General features: G+C 45.1%; 1 protein-coding gene and 1 long non-coding RNA gene across 3 annotated transcripts in view; one reads left to right on the forward strand and one right to left on the reverse strand.

The window, feature by feature from the left end:
* Positions 1 to 20,623, forward strand: part of SAAL1 (serum amyloid A like 1) — a 227,095-nt gene that overhangs the window by 6,310 nt on the left and 200,162 nt on the right. The gene's annotated exons all lie outside the window — the stretch shown is intronic.
* Positions 1,859 to 16,675, reverse strand: LOC137539011 (uncharacterized). Its single transcript, XR_011024916.1, has 4 exons — positions 16,638 to 16,675; positions 10,853 to 10,957; positions 6,349 to 6,424; positions 1,859 to 2,057 (listed from the first exon to the last, which is right to left on the reverse strand). It is a non-coding gene; the product is annotated as an uncharacterized lncRNA (long non-coding RNA).

Below are 20,623 nucleotides of genomic sequence, written 5' to 3' on the forward strand. Positions count from 1 at the left end.
CATTCCTGTACTGTGATTGGCTATCGCTAATCGAATTGGCTCCTGACCGAGATAAGGAGCTCTACTGTCAGCGTGACAGCAGAGCGAGCGGGCTGCAGCAACAGGAGAACGGCAGGCTTGCGGAATGCCGAAGTTGAAATCTACGCCTTGGCAGGCTTAGGTGGGCATAAACAGGGCGTAGATTTCAACTATTTGGGCTACTAAGGGATTTGCAGCTTACACTGTGAAAGTATACCTGATATTACTTGATAGCCTGGACCAATAAGTTGGTGCAGCCATAATTACACTACAGACCTTCCAAACACAAAAATTGGCCATAAACACAGTTATATCCCGGTCTAAGTATTCAAAAACTTTATCGCACAATTAGCTCAATATACAAGAGGCTCCTCAAAGGAACAAATACACAGATAGGTAGATTAAAATCTTTTTTCTGTGCAGAAATAAGTCTGAAGTTAAAATTAGGAACCATCCCACCTTACCCGTATATAGATATATACTTTCTAGGCTTGCGTGCAAGGAGTCAATCAATTAAATGATCATAGCACTCCATGCACCCAAGCCCAGTCTGCCTGACTGTCTCACATACAGCACACCACACATGCACACACAGCAGCTGCTTCCCTCTATTAGGGATAGTCCGTTATTGAAATGCAGCGCTGCATCAAATGGTCGCTGGCCGGCTTAATTAATCACAGTTAGTCAACCACTGATATAGGAGGCAGTGCGTCATTGATCATATTCATCCAATCGATATACTGTGAATATTTAAAGTATACTTGCGATACTCTGCCGCTCTTGTAGCCTCCATGTCACACAGCGTGTCCTAGGTTGCCAGGTAAAATTTCATTGGTTGAGCTTTCACCCAGTCAGTTTCACGCTCAGCTTTAGCAGTGTTTTGCCCCATGAACACGGGCTCCCGGTCACCGCACGCTAAGTGTTGTGTTCACACCGCCATTTGAGTGTCTATATGGCGTCTGGGGCCGGCAATACTTGCATCTCCTGCTTATGCTAGCGGCAGATATCTATCTGTGTATTGGTTCCTTTGAGGAGCCTCTTGTATATTAAGCTAATTGTGCAATAAAGTTTTTAGATACTTGGACCAGGATATAACAGTGTTTATGGCCAATTTTTGTGTTTGGAAGGTCTGTAGATTTCAACTACATTGGTCCGAAAGTGGTTAAGCATGCTCCACCCACACTTTTTTGTTTTGTGGCTTTGTGCTGGTTGTAGATTTCTAGGAGATACTGTAGTGGCTTGAGCAATTTAGCATGTGGCATACCAGAAAGTTGTGGCAGGTTTCCCACACTGTCATTTCAATCATAAATCGGGTGTCGACCTCTAGCGATGAGCTCACGAGTAGTGAGCTATTCGAATCCGTGATTAAAATGAGGCTTGATTGCCTCTGGTGTGCGGCTGGGAGAGAAGGGGTTACTTACCCATAAGTCCACGGTCCTCTATGCGTTCTAAACGTCTTGCACGCGTCCTTTTGGACGCAAGACTCACTATGCGCACTTCCTCCTTTAAGCCGGAAGGAGGAAGTGCGCATAGTGAGTCTTGCAAGACGTTTGGAACGCATAGAGGACTGTGGACTTATGGGTAAGTAACCCCTTCTCTCCCAGCCGCACGCCTGAGGCAATCAAGCCTCATTTTAATCACTGATTCGAATAGCTCACTACTCGTGAGCTCATCACTATTGGCCTCCTTTCTGGAGAGCATGGTAAACTTTTCTGCACTCGCCCCTTGTATGGAGTGAAATATACTCCCCCCCCCCCCCCCCCCCTCCATATTTGTGAATGCTGATAATAACCTCCACATGATGCAGCTTTTTCAGCATGTTTATTATTCTGGTGGTAGATTCTGCGGCGCCGACTGTAAGCCAGTAGTTTTCCATTTTTAATTAATTTCTGTACCCATCATGCTTTGCTGTGATTTGGTAGGTAGGACCGCAGAAACTCATAGCGGCTAGGCTGTGGCCCGGACTTGTTGCAGTTGGGTTCTAAGATAAGCCCCTTTGGAGGGCTTTCTTGGTGTCTTTGAATGTGTCTTCCATGGCACTAGAGGGAGAGATGGAAAGAAATACAGAAAACTACATTAGTGACGTTTTAAATGGTACATCAGTAGACTTTGTAGAGAAACTGTAAAGTACTCCCACTGCTGATTGGCTTATGATTGTAAGCAATTAAGGGCTAGCGTAACTATGTAGTGTCCACGGACCTTTGATTTTAATTCTGATACCATTTTAACATTAGTGTAAATAATACAATACTGTAATGCCGGGTCACTAGATACTTATCATAAAAGTAGAGATCGAGAAGGCGGAGATAGCCAAAGGTCATACATGTATCAGAAACAGAGATACCAGGAGTCAGACAAAATCAGAGTCGTTAACAGGCCAAGGTCAAAACCGAGTATCAGATGACTGCAGTACAGGAAGGATAAGACAAAGACAGAGTCGTGAACGGGTTAGGTCAAAACCGAGTATCAGATGACTGCAGTACAAGACTGATCTAACTAGAGTACATATATATCGGCAGTGTCTGTGTATATACATGTATCTTCAGTATATACAGGATCTTCTAAAAAATTAGCATATTGTGATAAAGTTCATTATTTTCTGTAATGTACTGATAAACATTAGACTTTCATATATTTTAGATTCATTGCACACAACTGAAGTAGTTCAAGCCTTTTATTGTTTTAATATTGATGATTTTGGCATACAGCTCATGAAAACCCAAGATTCCTATCTCAAAAAATTAGCATATTTCATCCGACCAATAAAAGAAAAGTGTTTGCAAAACAAAAAAATCAACCTTGAAATAATTATGTTCAGTTATGCACTCAATACTTGGTCGGGAATAGTTTTGCAGAAATGACTGCTTCAATGCGGCGTGGCATGGATGCAATCAGCCTGTGGCACTGCTTAGGTGTTATGGAGGCCCAGGATGCTTCAATAGTGGCCTTAAGCTCATCCAGAGTGTTGGGTCTTGCGTCTCTCAACTTTCTCTTCCCAATATCTAACAGATTCTCTATGGGGTTCAGGTCAGAGTTGGCAGGCCAATTGAGCACAGTAATACCATGGTCAGTAAACCATTTACCAGTGGTTTTGGCACTGTGAGCAGGTGCCATGTCTTGCTAAAAAATGAAATCTTCATCTCCATAAAGCTTTTCTGAGACTGTATGGTTTGGGGTTGGCGGCGGAACAGCTTTGTATTGAATCGAGCAGCAAAAAGCTTGCGGTGATTGGTCACATTCCGATGATATTTTACCACATTTCTGCAGGGATCTGATCTGTATCAAGTTTTGCAAGTTGGTAAAAAGGTCAGTATTACCCAAATGTCCTGAGGTCAATTGTTTATATAATAGTGTATGCCTAGCAAACGTTTACAGAAGTGGACTTTATCACGCTCAAAAGACCCCCAAGGTATCGCACAGTACACTCCGGGCTCACACACACTGCATGCGCTTTGATTAAATAATCGAAATGCGAATGCTTTTTTTCAGTCGTAGGGGTACCGTGATTGACATGGTATCAGGGTGACCTGTTCACAGTGGTGTGATTCAATTTTCACCCAATTTCAAACGTAGTTCCTGCAGCATTTTTACTGGGTTTGTGATTGGGTTAAATCTTTGGCAGCGCAAGAAAATCGCATAGGCCTCGATTCATCATTGTCTTTGCGATAACTTTTTCCAGTTCGTTAAATTACAGAATTCGAAGTTTATCGATTATTTGTATTCATCAAGGTTTTTCTGCATTCGGTGTGACTTCGATAAAATATCGATAACAATGCGGTTACCATTCAATAACGTGTCTATTTCCATTCTACAGCGGTAATTTAACACAAGGCCTTAAGATTTCTGTGGAATTGTGGGTAAAAAGGCAGTCCTTTGAACACCACGTAGCAACATTCTGAATAGGGCTTGACACCTGGACCAGGATTCTGGAAGTGGCTTGGGACAATCCCACAATTTCACCAGCTAGGAGCCTTTTCTGAAAAAATATAGTGCAGCTAGCAATTTAGTTAACCCTGGCACTGCTGGGTTTTCTTACAAGATGATTCAAGAGAAATGCCAATGTCCTGGTATAGCAAATAAATCTATTCTCTTGCAGATTGATATGGTTCTAGACCTTATTCTTGCCCTTCTGCGCCTTTGAATCACTCTCAGCTGATACATAACCACTTCAAATGGCTCCATCTTCTCTGTCAGCAATGATCTGACAGGAATAACGCCAGAGCAGTGAAGGAGATAACTAATCCTAAATGTAACGCTAAACCACGCCCACTTTCATTTTCATGAATTGCACTTTCTTCCGCTTTATTGCATCATTACCGAATCATTACCAAATGCTCGCTAACAGCTGTAGATAACTTTGATGAATCCTGAAATCAGCTTATCGAGTTCGGTATTTTACCGAGCTGTCGGTAATTGATTCGATAAGTCTTGATGAATCGAGGCCATAGTATCTGGAATAGCCGCAAGTAAAATTGCAGTAAAATCACCAATATACTACTATATCAGTGACAAGCATACTTCCCTACCTAGGACACCATTTTTACCCTCTCATGCACATTAACCCTAAAGCTAATTACCCATTGGCAGATTTGGCCATATGGATCGGGGATTGCCACCAAATAATCGTTTCCCCGATCCATCTGACCGAACCTGCAAGTGTTTGCAGCGTCAGAAACGAAACCTGCGCAAGTAAAATGGGGATTGGAATGATCCTCAACAACTTAATCGGACATGTTGGTCGTTCAAAAACGAATGATCGCCGCGGATGTCCTCCGTCGTTGAACATCCTTGGATGACTTTTTGTTAAACGACGTTACGTGATATTGCAAAAAAATTCTTCAAGGTGAAAAATGGTTTGGCAGAAAATCATTTAGTGGGTATGGGGCTTTAGACTGTAAGGCCTTTTGGCCAGGGCTCGCTTTCCCTCTCTGTCTCTCAATGCTGTTTTGATTTAGTTCATTTACCGTATTTCTGGAAAATAAGAAGCACAGTTTATCCCCAAAGGATGAGGAGAAAAAGTCCCTGCGTCAGATATTCCAAAGACGGGAGTCCCTGACTTACAATCACCCGCCCATGTGAACCACCGGGACGTTGGGGACTCCCTGTCTTGTCCCCCCCCCGTCTTGTCCCCCCCCCCCCCCCGTGTGGTTCTCCATCTCCCGCAATGTCCCCACTGCTACCCTGTATAAAAATAATTAGCGGAGGCGCAGCTCACCTTACAAGCGATTTCAGTGGCAAGCGCAGACCTCTCCTCTCCCACGTGGCTCCCCCTAGTGAAAGCTTCAGCTGATGATGTGATGAGCAGAAGCCTTCACTAGGGGGTGCTGTGTGGGAGAGGTCTGCTGATTGCCGCTGGAATCGTCAGATGAGGTGAGCAGAACCGTGACAAGGTCCTCTAGCACTCAATGCTAAGACACCAAAGTGCGCCCCTCCATCCCTCCCACCCCAGCCGTCACACACTGATTGATATTAGACTAAGGGGTCCCAAAAGCCTCAAACACCTTAATCTCTGGTTATCTGGCTTGCAGTCACTGCCGTGTATCTCCTTTTCTTATTTCTCTCTGCTTCAAACACAATAGAGGAATGATGGCTGAGTGAGTTGTGCGCCCCCCTCCTACACTGCGCCCTGAGGCTGCAGCCTCTCTCGCCTCTGCCTTGGCCCGGCTGTGGAGGTGAGCCGCTAATTCTTTTTATACAGAGGAGTGGAGGAGACATGGGGGGGGGGGGGGGAGCAGAAGGGGATACAGGAGGACACACTGGGGACAGGAGGGAACACACACGGGGAGCAAAGGAGGACACATGGGGACACAGGAAGACAATGATTGGCGGAGAACATCTCCAAACACGCTCGTGGAACATGGACACACCAGGTTTAGGATATATATTTTTTTCTTCTAGTTTTTCCCTGATAAACCTAGGTGTGTCTTATACTCCGAAAAATACGGTATTCAGTGTTCTCCCCAGAATTTTTTTCCAGCCGGGTGGCATGAAAAAGTAGCCGGGTGGAGTGCAAGGGGTGGAATGCAGGGTCGGTGCAACTCTGCTTACAGCATAGGAGGAGGATGAGGAGGCGGCATGACAATGACAGCCGGGTGCTCACCAAAAGTAGCCGGGTGGAGCACCTGGCTAAAAGAGCCTGGGGAGAACACTGGATATTTATTGCATGAGCTGTAATCCACCATTGTCTTGTATTGTTAGCTGTGTATTTTTAATAATGTATTGAATGTCACAGCGGCACAGGAGATGCTGGCGCTATATAAATATTAATAATACTATCGGTGCCCACATTCCCTCGTTGCGCTGGTGTTAGTACGCTGTTTTCTTACCTACCTGAAAAGGGCGAGCATCCCGTCCTTGGCACCTTCTCCATCTTTTTTGACACCCAATGAGCCCAAGTTAAGTGCTCCTGAAAGAGATCAGAAGATATCAGAACGCGCTCATGGCTGCTGTAAACAGAAGTTAGGGGTTCATTCATACAGATGGCCAGACCCCCGTTTTCCTGGCTGCACTAAAGAAGGTCAATGAGATGCTAATAATTTCAATTTAATGCGAGTTTTCTGCCACTTGGAATTTGTCCAGTCAAATGGAGCCGCTGCTTTTTTTGTTTGGTCCATTTCAAATCTGCATAAATTTGCATCAACTCTGAATTGTTAGCCTGTCACTGGTCATTCTTATCCTGTCGACACACAAAGCAGTGCCTGATAGCACACGTGGGCAGTCAGTATCTGTGACATACGGTATCACCAGGGAAGGATTTCTGGGGAGGCCACAAAGGCCCGGGCCTTGGGCGTCTGGAGCCAGTGGGGGCAACTGGACAGGAAATAAGGGTTGCTACATATGAAAGAGAAGGCTGGAAATGGGGAACACACGCAAAGGGAAGCTGATGCTCAAGGGACCTTTGCATGAAAAAGAGGGGCTACAGCACATGGATGATACTGATACACATGGAAGAGGGGGAAGCGCATGGAATGGGAGGGGTTCTGGTGCGCTTGGAAGGGGAGCTCAGATATAGTTGGCCTAGGGATGAAAAAAGTTTAAAGAGGAACTCTAGTGAAAATAATGTAATAAGAAAGTGCTTCATTTTTACAATAATTATGTATAAATGGGAAAACACAGTGGTATGTGCGCTCCTCTGAGTATATCACCGAAAAGTATGCCTGGCTAGATGGGTCGCTGTACAAATGAGTATTGCCACCCTGGTAAGTATATAAATTAATTGAGTAAAGCGCTCTACATCTGCCAAAGCCACAACAGTCCAATCAAAACAAACTGCAGTTCCTATAAGCAGCAAATAGTCCACTCTACAAATGTCCACAGGAGCTGGCCTCCACAGTACCCGTAGGTATCACACTCACTAGATTATAATCAGCACATACAGCGTGGTTAGTAATTGCACCTCACGATCCCTTGACCTTCTTCCTATGCGTGACTCAAACAGAGAAAATGTACATAGCGTAATACTGCCTTTCGATCAGTGAATTTAATCCTCCACCAATGTGACACATCACCCGTGTGACCAGCGTGTTAACACATCACTCCCAATGTGCACACAAAAAGTTTTTTAGCTGCAAGCTCACCAGATGGAATTGCTGACCATATGACAGACCAGCATTATGCGTATATTGGAATCAACTCTCCTCCTCTGTCTCATAAACGTAGACTTCTCAGGGGCCCCTAAAGAGTCATTCTGACGAAACCGGTAGGGCGTGGCCTCGAAGCGCTGGTGGAGACGCGAGATCGGCGGTGGTGAGGACATCCTGCTAATTATATTACATGCGCATGTTTTATGGTGAAATGTGAGTGCACTACTTGTTCTTAAACTTTTAAATAAACGGTATTATGCTATAGCGGTTTATATTTTGAGTCTATAAAGGGAGAAGGCCACTTTTATGAGACAGAGGAGGAGAGTTGATTCCCATATGCTGCTTATAAGAACTACAGTTTGTTTTGATTGGACTGTTGTGGCTTTTGGCAGATGTAGAGCGCTTTACTCAATTAATTTATATAATTATGTATAAATGATTTAGTCAGTGTTTGCCCATTGTAAAATCTTTCCCAGGGGCACAGCAAAAGGGGTTGCAGAGGTAGTGACCGCATCGGGGCCCTTGGGACAGAGGGTCTCCGAAGGGCCCTTCCTCAACTAGAGTATTAGCTCTGTATTGGTCCTGTGCTCATAATAATCACTTCTATAGATACTTTGAATATTGGTAATCATTAACAAGCTGCTCCCCATCCCCTTCTTGCACCTCTGACACTGTAGTTGCCATTGGCAGGTTTTGGTGCGTCGTATTAATTGTTATGTATAGAGTGCTTGGGGGCCCCATTTTAAAACTTGCATCGGGGCCCATAGCTCTTTAGCTACGCCATTGATCTTTCCTCTCCCTTGTTTACATTGTGACGTTTATCACATGGTGACATTTTTACTGCTGGCAGGTGATGTCACTAGAAGGAGATGCTGCTTGCTTTTGTGGCAGTTGGAAACAGCTGTTATTTCCCACAATGCAACAAGGCTCCCACAGTGTGATATCAGGACCTCAGTGCTGTGAGGCGCTGACATCACACTGTGGGAGGGGTTTCACCACAAATCAGATCAGCCATACAGAGCCCCCTGATGATCCGTTTGAGCAGGGCTGTGGAGTCGGAGTTGAGGAGTCGGAGCACTTTTCGGGTACTTGGAGTCGGGAAAAAATGGACTGACTCCTAATGAATTTAAACTGTAATTGAAATAGAAAATATGATAAAATGTTCTATTTCTCAGATAATAGTCATCATAAATAATGTATATATACAGTAATAGCTGTGCTTAGTCCACAAAAATGAAATAAACCAATCAAAAAATAGTTGTGCTGCTTCAATAAAGCAGTCCCCGTATTTTGAAAGTCAGATATACATATCTGATTGTGACTGTATATATGATGTGTACACAGGAATCTTTTATATATGCTAAATAACATCTATGCTGTAAGTATAAAGCCTGATGTGTAGCCATGTCACTAATAGAGATGGTCAATGAGATGGAAATAATTCTGCATTGATGCTGATTTATGCAAATGTATGCACTCCGTTTGCTCATGAAATCAAATCATTTGATATGTTGTTAAAATTTGGTTTGATGACTACGAATTAAAGGGTAACTGAGACGGATGAAAAGAAAAGTTTTATACATACCTGGGGCTTCTTCCAGCCCCCTTCAGGCTAATCAGTCCCTCGCTGTCCTCCTCCGCCACCTGGATCTTCTGCTATGAGTCCCTGTAATTCAGCCAGTCAGCGCAGTCCGGCCACGTGCCGCTCCTACTGCCAGGAGCATTCTGCACCTACGCAATAGTGCTGCACAGGTGTAGTACGCTTCCGGCGGTGGAGTGTGTGCATGCACACTACTCCCGACTGGCTCAAGTACCTGGACTCATAGCAGAAGATCCAGGTGGCGGAGGAGGACAGCGAGGGACTGATTAGCCTGAAGGGGGCTGGAGGAAGCCCCATGTATGTATAACACTTTAATTTCATCTGTCTCAGGTTTACTTACCACTTTTGATCACAGTGAACAAACAGGACGTGGGAGAGGAGAAAGAGATTGAGGAGTAGACTACACGGGAGGTAAGTATGACTTGTGTATGCCTATTTTGACTTTTAATTTTCAGTTCAGGTTTTCTTTAAAGAGACTCCGTAACAAAAATTTCATCCGGTTTTCTTCCATCCTACAACTTCCAAAAGCTATTCTAATGTGTTCTGGCTTACTGCAGCACGTTCTACTATCACCATCTCTGTAATAAATCAACTTATCTCTCTCTTGTCAGACTTGTCAGCCTGTGTCTGGAAGGCTGCCAAGTTCTTCAGTGTTGTGGTTCTGTGATGCATCTCCCCCTCCAGGCCCCTCTCTGCACACTGCCTGTGTATTATTTAGATTAGTGCAGCTTCTCTCTGCTCTATTATCTTTTACAAGCTGGATAAATCCTCCTCTGAGCTGGCTGGGCTTTCACATACTGAGGAATTACATACAGGCAGAGCTGTCTGCACTCTGCAGGAAGAAACAGCCTGACACTTCAGTGGAAGATAGCTGCAGAGGGAAATAAACACACAAATGATCTCTTGAGATTAAAAAGGAAGGCTGTATACAGCCTGCTTGTGTATGGATGTATTTTCTATGTGTACATCAACCTACTTCCTGTTTTGGTGGCCATTTTGTTTACAAACAAACTTTCTAAAACTGTTTTTAACCACTTTTAATGCGGCGGGGAGCGGCGAAATTGTGACAGAGGGTAATAGATGTCCCCTAACGCACTGGTATGTTAACTTTTGTGCGATTTTATCAATACAGATTCTCTTTAAGGAGCACTGGCCCTTTGGTAGTCAGTGCCAAACCGTTGCATGCTGTTTTTTTTTTTTTTTAAATCTATAATATATTCCTCCTCTTCCATTTATTTCCCTGCCTAGCTGCCTATCTGAAACACGATCCCCTGCTCACTTGTGTTTACAAGCAAGGCTGAGGTGACTCAGCGATTGGAGGAGAATAGAAAAAAAGTAAAGGACAGAAATGACATCAGGATTTAACCTAAACTGTGGGCAAAAGACATGGTTCCCACCAGGAACAGAATTCTCTTCATTTACTATATAACATTCACTGAAATCCAAACGTGAACAGTACAATACATGTGTTATGTAAGTAGATCTTGTATTTATCTACTTATAGATGTGTCACTTCAGGTGTTCATTAAGCTGAGAAGTGGTGACAGGAAGCTGGGTTGAACCTCCTGCACATTGGGACCCTCTAAGGTCCTTGTCGTTTTTAATATCACATTAGCAAATTGTTCCACATGATATTTCTCTGTAGACAGACCTTGCTTAAGCTTGCTTATGAAATCAAACTGCGCCCCGACGACGACCAGAGAAACCAGCAGCAGGACAAGCGAAGCCTTCATCATCGTCACTGAGATTCTGTATCCTGTAGAGGAAAAGGCAGAACAGTCACACTTCACACAATGTTCACCAATGGAATTTCCTGCATGCGTTTTCCAATGCAGGCTGCGCATAGTGAGGTGCTCTATAGCGCAGATACCGGTAGCCACAATACCATACAAGTTGGTTAAAGATCACATACGCCAACTACAATGTTCCCAGATGCTTACATTGCAACACACGGGTATACTGTGGTCAGGCCTGGATTAACATTACAGGAGCTTATAGGCCCAGATGTCCTGGAACCCTAGACTCCACCCTCCAGGAACCCACAAACCCCTGCCGATCTGCACTGTTAGTGTGCTGGCTGGCCCAGCTGTCACTTCCCCCGAAGCTAAAGGGCATGCATATGAAATTGCCGCTGGGAGACTTGGGCGCATGATACAGCTATTATACGGCTTATCCTGCTGCTGCACAAGTCCCGGCGGCGCTAATTACTATTCCCCCTCCAGGTCGACGTGGATAGTGGGAAATGATGTAATTCGGCTTCCAGCTATTGCTGGCATCCGAATTACAGTGTTTTAAAAGTTACTCACTGAGTGCCGCTATAGCCGTAATTCTTATTACGATCTATGGTGGCGCCGGCTGCGGCCAAATCTCCTGCCCTGTAATTACAGCGCTCGGCTACAGGTGCCCTTTAGCATTAGGTAGCCAGAGGTACTCTCAGTATTAGGGAGCTAGAGGTGCCCCTGACTGAAGGGAGGTCTCATCAGTGGAATGCCGAGATCCAGGTGAGTAACCTCTCATTTACGCTCTGCTCAGGACTCTGCATAGGGGAGGAGGGAGGCGCTAGGGGAGGACAGTGAGCCGTCCCTTCATCATGAGGCGCCTGTAGGCATGTGCCTTATGGTAAATCTGGCCCTGACTGTGGTCCTCCATCCGACAGTTGGCAGTTTGTGGCTGCGCTTCTCTTGGTGAAAGACCATGGCCGTACTTCACATACATGAGTATGGCTGCGCATGCGCAGTAGTCGAGCAGCTCTGTGCTACTGCTCAATTGTGGCTGTCCCCGCACAAGGGCAGAATGGCTGCACATGTTCACGAAGAGCATCTCAGCCACGAGAAAATATCCGATAAACTTCTGTTGGATGTGTTCAAAGGGTGCATGCGCGGCAGCAATGACATTGCAGAGGACACCGGAAGCCTCTGAACTATCCGAAGACTTCCCTATACCTGACTACGAAATTGTCTCCCGGCCACTTCAGATCCACTTTAAAGAGAAACTCCAACCTAGAATTGAACTTTATCCAAATCAGTAGCTGATACCCCCTTTTACATGAGAAATATAATGATTTTCACAAATAGACCATCAGGGAGCGCTGTATGACTGATTTTGTGCTGAAACCCCTCCCACAAGAAGCTCTGAGTCCCGCGGTACTCTGGGCAAACTGCCACAATGTAACAATGTTCACAGACAGGAATTAGCGGTTTACAGCTGTCTGTAACAGCCAAAACAGCTAGGAGCAGCTACATAACCTGCCCACAGTAAAAATGTCACCATGTAATAAATGTCAGAATGTAAATCGGGGAGAGGAAAGATTTTACAATGAGAAAACACTGACTAAATCATTTATACATAATTATGGTAAAAAATGAAGCACTTTTTTTACTACATTATTTTCACTGGAGTTCCTCTTTTTTTTCTTTCTCTGCCTATAAGAGTTAAACATCAGGTATGTAAGTGGCAGTTCCTGTCTGAGTCGGACTACAGTGTGACTCTCACTGATAAGAAATTACAACTATAAACCACTTTCCCAGCAGAAAATGGCTTCTGAGAGCAGGAAGGAGATGAAAAAGGTCAATAGTTCATAGATTTTAGCTCTGGCATACTTCAGTGAATGTGTCATTGAGCAGAGACAATGAAACAGTAAAAACTTAAAAAGTAGATTTAAATTTAAAATAAAACTGTGGAATATCTTAAGTCATTTTTAGGAGAATGAGGATAGATACAATTCTTTATTTCATTAGTTTATTTTCACCTCGGGTGTCCTTTAAGCAGCCAATTTAGAGTCTTGCAAGTGCTCCAGGCCAATTCATTTTAGCAACATTTTTATTTCTTATTTGTTACATTTCCTTCTTACTAATTAGTACCGCTGTAATGTGTATTTATGGCCACTTGTCACTAGGGGGCAGTGTGAGGCAATAACAGAGGACTTTTGCTTTCAGTTTCTATTTTCTGCTAACAGAGAGACCTCAAAGCATTCCAAGAAATTACAGCACAATGAGTTACGCTGGCTGAGCTCTAAAGCAGTGCACTTATCTCAAATGAGATAATTTCTTTGAAGCTTCTAATGGGTTAATGATCCGGTAAGCCAGATTGGCAGCCAAGGCCATTGTTCCCTTGTTCACCCCGGCAATGGGGCCACAGAGTTTATAGGGTCTCTGTAGAAGCCCCAAGAATGGTCAGGCATGGTTTAATCCTGAAAGGAAACGCGAGGTTAAAATGAACTGAGATAAACCATTGTACCACTCCTCCTTCTCCTAAAAATGACTTTTTTAGATATCCCACAGTTTTGTTTTATTTTTGAATCTACCTTTTAAGTTTTTTACTGCTTCATTATCTCTGCTTAAAGCGGAACTGTAGATACAGTTTAAACACACTGTCTCACTTACCTGGGGCTTCTGCAAGCCCCCAGCAGCCGTCCTGTCCCACGCCGGCTCTCCACGAGCCTCTGTTCTCCCGCCGCCACCTACTTTTGGTTTCGCTGCCGGGCAACTGCGCCTGCGCAGCTCTGGCCACGCGTATCCTTTCTTCGCGTTCCAGTCTGCAATAGCGCTATTGCAGAGGGGAACGCAAAGAAAAGATACGCGTGGCAGGGCTGCGCTGGCCTCGACTTGCATGTCAAGGGACGGAGTGGCGGCGGGAGAACGGAGGCTCGTGGAGGACCGGCACAGGACAGGATGGCTGCTGGGGGCTTGCAGAAGCCCCAGGTAAGTGAAACATTGTGTTTAAACTGTATCTGCTGTTCCGCTTTAGTGACACATTAAAAGTATGCTAGCTCTAACATCTATGAACTATTACCCTTTTTATTTCTCTTACCACTTTAATGTGCATCTGATCAACCTGCATAGTAATCTTAAAACAATGTGAATTTCCAACACAAAAACTAAAGCCACAAATCGTGCAAAATTATAGAATTGTGTAACCGCCAATAGTAAACTAGCTGCAGTGTGTGTTGATCTCTGCTACCTCCAGTATGTACAGTATAAGCTGCTATTGTGTGCCTATACTGGTCGGAAACTACATAGCTGCAGAGTGTGCTGATCTCTGCTACCTCCGGTATGTACAGTATAGGCTGCTACTCTGTGCTTGTACTGATAGTAAACTAGCTGCAGTGTGTGCTGATATGTTACCTCTAGTATCGACAGTATAGCTTTTACGCTTTACCTTTTCCATGGTAAACCAGCTGCAGTGTGTGCTGATCTCTGCTACCGCTACTTTGTACATTGTAAGCTTTTACTCTGTGCCTACACTGATAGAACACTAGCTACAGTGGATGTTAAAGAGAACCCGAGGTGTGTTTAAAGAATGTTATCTGCATACAGAGGCTGGATCTGCCTATACAGCCCAGCCTCTGTTGCTATCCCCAACCCCACTAAGGTCCCCCTGCACTCTGCAATCCCTCATAAATCACAGCCATGCTGTGAGGCTGTGTTTACATCTGTAGTGTCAGTCTCAGCTGCTCCCCCGCCTCCTGCATAGCTCCGGTCCCTGCCCCCGTCCCTTCCCTCCAATCAGCAGGGAGGGAAGGGATGCAGGTGGGGACTGGAGTTCTGCAGGAGGCGGGGAGTGCAGCAGACTGACACTATAGAGATAAACACAGCCAGCTCTGACAAGCTGTTTGTCAGCAGCGTGGCTGTGATTTATGGAGGGATTGCAGAGTGCAGGGGGACCTTAGGGGGGTTTGGGATAGCAACAGAGGCTGGGCTGTATAGGCAGATCCAGCCTCTGTATGCAGATAATATTCTTCAAACCCACCTCGGGTTCTCTTTAATAAGTTATCTCCAGTGGATGTTAATAAGTTATCTCCTGTATGTGCAGTGTAAGCTGTTCATGTAAACTAGCTGCAGTGTGTGCTGCTCTCTGCTACCTCCAGTATGTACAGTATAGGCTATTAATCTGTACCTATACTGGTAGTAAACTAGCTGAAGTGTGTGCTTATCTGCTACTTCCAGTATGTACAGTATAGGTTGTTATTCTGTGCCTGTACTGACAGTAAGGGCTGGTTCAGACGGACGTCTGCGTGGCGTCGCGTCTGGGGGCGTTGCGGCGGATGCGCGGTCAGGCTTTCAGTAGCCTTCGGTCGCGTCGTGATGCGGTCGCGTTTTTTTCTTCCCCTAGGGGAACATTAGCCGCCGCGGTTGGCCGCTCCCTGGAAGCAACATGTCGCTTCCAGGGGCAGCCCGAACGCTCGCAAAAATCGGGACCCGAACGCCGCGTTCGGGTAAAAGCGTGCAAAAGCTCGTTGTAAACGCTTCCATTCACTTGTTGTAAACGCTCCCATTCACTTGAATGGGAGCGTTTACCGCGACGTTCCGAACGCTTGCGGTAAACGCTCCACAAGCGTCCGTCTGAACCAGCCCTTAAAGAGAATCTGTATTGTTAAAATCTCACAAAAGTAAACATACCAGTGCGTTAGGGGACATCTCCTATTACCCTCTGTCACAATTTCGCCGCTCCCCGCCGCATTAAAAGTGGTTAAAAACAGTTTTAAAAAGTTTGTTTATAAACAAACAAAATGGCCACCAAAACAGGAAGTAGGTTGATGTACAGTATGTCCACACATAGAAAATACATCCATACACAAGCAGGCTGTATACACCCTTCCTTTTGAATCTCAAGAGATCATTTGTGTGTTTTCTTTCCCCCTGCATCTCTCATGCACTGAAGTTTCAGGCTGCTCTTTTCTTCCTGCAAACAGCTTTGCCCTTGTCTGAATTTCCTCAGTATGTGAAAGCCCAGCCAGCTCAGAGGACGATTTATCCAGCTTGTAAAAGAGAAAAGAGAAGCTGCCCTAATCTAAATAAGTGTGCACAGAGGGGCCTGGAAGGGGGAACCACAACACTGAAGAACTTGGCAGCCTTCCAGACACAGGCCGACAAGTCTGACAGGGGAAAGATACATTGATTTATTACAGAGACTGTGATAGTAGAACGTGCTGCAGTAAGCCAGAACACATTAGAATAGCTTTTGGAACTTGTAGGATTATAAAAAACAGGATGCAATTTTTGTTACGGAGTCTCTTTAAGTAGCTGCAGTGTGTGCTAATTTGTTGCCTCCAGTAGGTACAGATTATGATCTTACTGTGTGCCTATGTTGATTATAAATTAGATCTCTGCTACGTCACGGGTCACACTTGTTTCCTGTGTAGGTTGAACACAACCAGCCAGTCAGAGAACTACATATCGGCCACCAGAGAAATCTGTTTTGTTTTTTTTCTGCCGATGATTTTCCATTGCTGCAGAAATTCCTCTTCCAGAACTGATCTCTGGTCCTTGTACTGCATGCAATGCTGGCCCCTGTCTGCCTCACTATTTATTAGAGTACTGTGGTTGGTCTGCTCACCTGTACTTTGCTGGGCGGTGATCTCTGGTCCTAGTACTGCATGCAATGCTGACCCCAGTCTGCCCCACTATTTATTAGAGTACTGTGGTTGGTCTGCTCACCTGTACTGTGCTGGGCGGTGATCTCTGGTCCTTGTACTGCATGCAATGCTGACCCCAGTCTGCCCCACTATTTATTAGATGGAGTACTGTACTGTCCTGCTCACCTGTACTGTGCTGGGCGGTGATCTCTGGTCCTTGTACTGCATGCAATGCTGACCCCAGTCTGCCCCACTATTTATTAGAGTACTGTAGTTGGTCTGCTCACCTGTACTGTGCTGGGCGGTGATCTCTGGTCCTTGTACTGCATGCAATGCTGACCCCAGTCTGCCCCACTATTTATTAGAGTACTGTAGTTGGTCTGCTCACCTGTACTGTGCTGGGCGGTGATCTCTGGTCCTTGTACTGCATGCAATGCTGGCCCCAGTCTGCCTCACTATTTATTAGATGGAGTACTGTACTGTACTGCTCACCTGTACTGTGCTGGGCGGTGATCTCTGGTCCTTGTACTGCATGCAATGCTGGCCCCAGTCTGCCTCACTATTTATTAGATGGAGTACTGTACTGTACTGCTCACCTGTACTTTGCTGGGCGGTGATCTCTGGTCCTTGTACTGCATGCAATGCTGGCCTCTGTCTGCCTCACTATTTATTAGATGGAGTACTGTACTGTACTGCTCACCTGTACTGTGCTGGGCGGTGATCTCTGGTCCTTGTACTGTATGCAATGCTGGCCCCAGTCTGCCCCACTATTTATTAGAGTACTGTGGTTGTTCTGCTCACCTGTACTTTGCTGGGCGGTGATCTCTGGTCCTTGTACTGTATGCAATGCTGACCCCAGTCTGCCCCACTATTTATTAGAGTACTGTAGTTGGTCTGCTCACCTGTACTGTGCTGGGCGGTGATCTCTGGTCCTTGTACTGCATGCAATGCTGACCCCAGTCTGCCCCACTATTTATTAGATGGAGTACTGTACTGTCCTGCTCACCTGTACTGTGCTGGGCGGTGATCTCTGGTCCTTGTACTGCATGCAATGCTGACCCCAGTCTGCCCCACTATTTATTAGAGTACTGTAGTTGGTCTGCTCACCTGTACTGTGCTGGGCGGTGATCTCTGGTCCTTGTACTGCATGCAATGCTGACCCCAGTCTGCCCCACTATTTATTAGAGTACTGTGGTTGTTCTGCTCACCTGTACTGTGCTGGGCGGTGATCTCTGGTCCTTGTACTGTATGCAATGCTGGCCCCAGTCTGCCCCACTATTTATTATCAAGGCTGGTTCATTGTAGCTTGTTGCAGGGTTCTTATCATTTATCTAGTTGGCTGGGTTCCATAGAGTCTGATTATAAAAGACTTCTTGTTTGTTTTTTTGTTTTTTCAGCTTATGCATGTCTTTGATACCTTTAATTTTTGTCTGTTCTTTATTAGTAGAAAATTGTTTTGAAAGGTCACGTCTAATTACGGGGTGTGTGATATGTTTATGTGTAGTAGTAGAGGCACTGAGAGACATAATGAGGACCAGTCATGAATGTGTAATGGTGAGAAACTGAAAACACCTAAAACATATATGTATAGAAGAGTGCTGCATTGTGCGTTGACATTATTATAACAATAATTATTATTATGTATTTGTATAGCGCTGACGTCTTCTGCAGCACTTTACAGAGTACGTAGTCATGTCATTGACTGTCCTCAGGAGCTCACAATCTAATCCTGCCATAGTCATAGTCTAATGTCCTGTCATTATTATTATTATTATTATTATTATTATTATTCTGTAATTATATAGCACTGACATCTTCTGCAGCACATTACAGAGTACATAGTCATGTCACTGACTGTCCTCAGAGGAGCTCACAGTCTAATCCTACCCTAGTCCTAGTCTAATGTCCTACCATATTATTATTATTACTAGCGACCTTAGCCCGTTTAAAAACGGGCTAGGTCTGTCAACACTCCGCCGCTCACACGCCCACCTCTTCTGGACCCGTCCTCCCTCAGCTCTCCTCAGTCTCTGCGTCCCTCCCTGCACATGCGCAGTAGCGCAAAGCACGGGACACACGCAGGAAGTGAGGGATGGGACGCAGAGACACTTAGGTATTATTATATAGGATTAGTATGTATTTATATAGCACTGCCATCTTCTGCAGCACTTTATAGAGTAAATAGTCATGTCACTGACTGTCCTCAGAGGAGCTCACAATCTAATCCTACCATAGTCATAGTCTAATGTCCTACCATATTATTATTATGTATTTATATAGCACTGACATCTTCTGCAGCACATTAGAGTACATAGTCTTGTCACTCACTGTCCTCAGAGGAGTTCACAATTTAATCCCACCATAGTCCTATTCTAATGTCCTACTCCTGCCATGTTATTAGAAAGTCAGTTACAAGCGCTTCCAAAGTAATGAACATGCATAAACACTGCTGCAGCCAAGTTATCCTATTCCACAAATAGAACGGCTAAATTTTCAGAGCAAGCCTCAGCACTACTATAATATTAATATTATTATTGTTATTATTTATATACCACTGACTTCTCCTGCAGCACGTTACGGAGTACATAGTCATGTCACTGACAGCTCACAATCGAATCCTACCATAGTCATAGTGTAAATATTATTATTATGTATTTATATAGCAGAGACATCTCCTGCAGCACTGTACAGAGTACATAGTCATGTCACTGACTGTCCTCAGAGGAGCTCACAATCTCCTCACCACCACAGTCATAATGTCCCTACCATAGATGAAGGCCGGTTTAGGTGGAACCATTTACCTTATTACGTTTTGGGGATGTTAGTGTTCACTTCTGGGAGGAGGAGCTAGTTCCTATGCCATAATGCTCTTCAGGATCAGCGGACTTCAAATTGAACCTGAGATGAAGGAGGGGGGGGGGCGAGTTAAAGAAATGTTACTTACCTTGGGCTTCCTTCAGCCCCACTGACATTATAAGTGCCATTCGGGGTCCACTGCGCATTCGTGGCAGGTAGCCGGGAGCGTTCTGCGTCTGCGCAGGTAGTGCGGAGGGCGTGCATGGGCAGTGGACCCCGACTGGAGTGCTAACACAGGTGAGATTACAGATGACCAGGGAGGGCGACGAGGGAAGCAACTGTGTCCATTGGGTGCACTTAACTGGGCCACACATGGGTGTCAGAGTGCGAATGCAGAAATATACTGGGACAGGCACGGGTGTATCAGAGCATCCCAGGGAGAGGGATCCCAAGGACTGAAGGGAGCTCCAGGCAATATAGATTTGTTTCATCTCAGGTCTCCTTTAACTGCTTTTGGACCGCTGTTAGTTAAAACTATGCCGCACTTGTGGCTGCTTAAGCCTGATGATGATTTTACCGCCGCCTGATCCAGTGCACGGAATGCAATTCCCCGCCCCCACTGGCACAAAACTGCTGAGCTCCATAGCTTGGTCAGGAGCCGATTTCATTGGCCCCTGACCCCCTGATTACGGTGAGCCAATCAGTAATCGGGGAATAAAGACTTAAGGCTTCTAGGGGGCAGAGCCTGTTAGTCTGTGATATATTATTGATCAGGATCTCATTTTGCAATACTTTAAACACGCTTTGTAGAAGTAAAGTCTTGGTACCAAATACCAAGGGATTTCTCATGAAATCTATGCCTCAGTGAGTCAGTGCTATTATGCTGCCACCTGGGGAACCTGTACAATATCTAGCAGGTGGTTTTATTGTGGTGGCTGATCATTGCATGTTATTTAAGGTAAACGTTTGTACCATAGTGGCGTTACCCCTTAAAGTGGACCAGAACTCTTGCACAGGACAGAAGGAAAACATAGAGAAATGCACCCTGTATGTATTTAGAGAGCTTAGCCTGTCTAATCCCCCCTCATCTGTAACTAATCCACAGCTGTAATTTGATCTCAGTCTCAGCTGTGTCAACTGGCTGCCTTGGCAGAACAACTACTTTATAAACATAGGATGTTAACCCTACTCTGAAAACATAGAAATGCAGCCTGTATGTACGGTATTTAGAGAGTTCAGCCGGTCTAATCTCCCCTCATCTGTGGCTAAGCA

Source organism: Hyperolius riggenbachi, chromosome 11 (genome assembly GCF_040937935.1).
Source record: "Hyperolius riggenbachi isolate aHypRig1 chromosome 11, aHypRig1.pri, whole genome shotgun sequence".
NCBI classification, from domain to species: Eukaryota; Metazoa; Chordata; class Amphibia; order Anura; family Hyperoliidae; genus Hyperolius; species Hyperolius riggenbachi.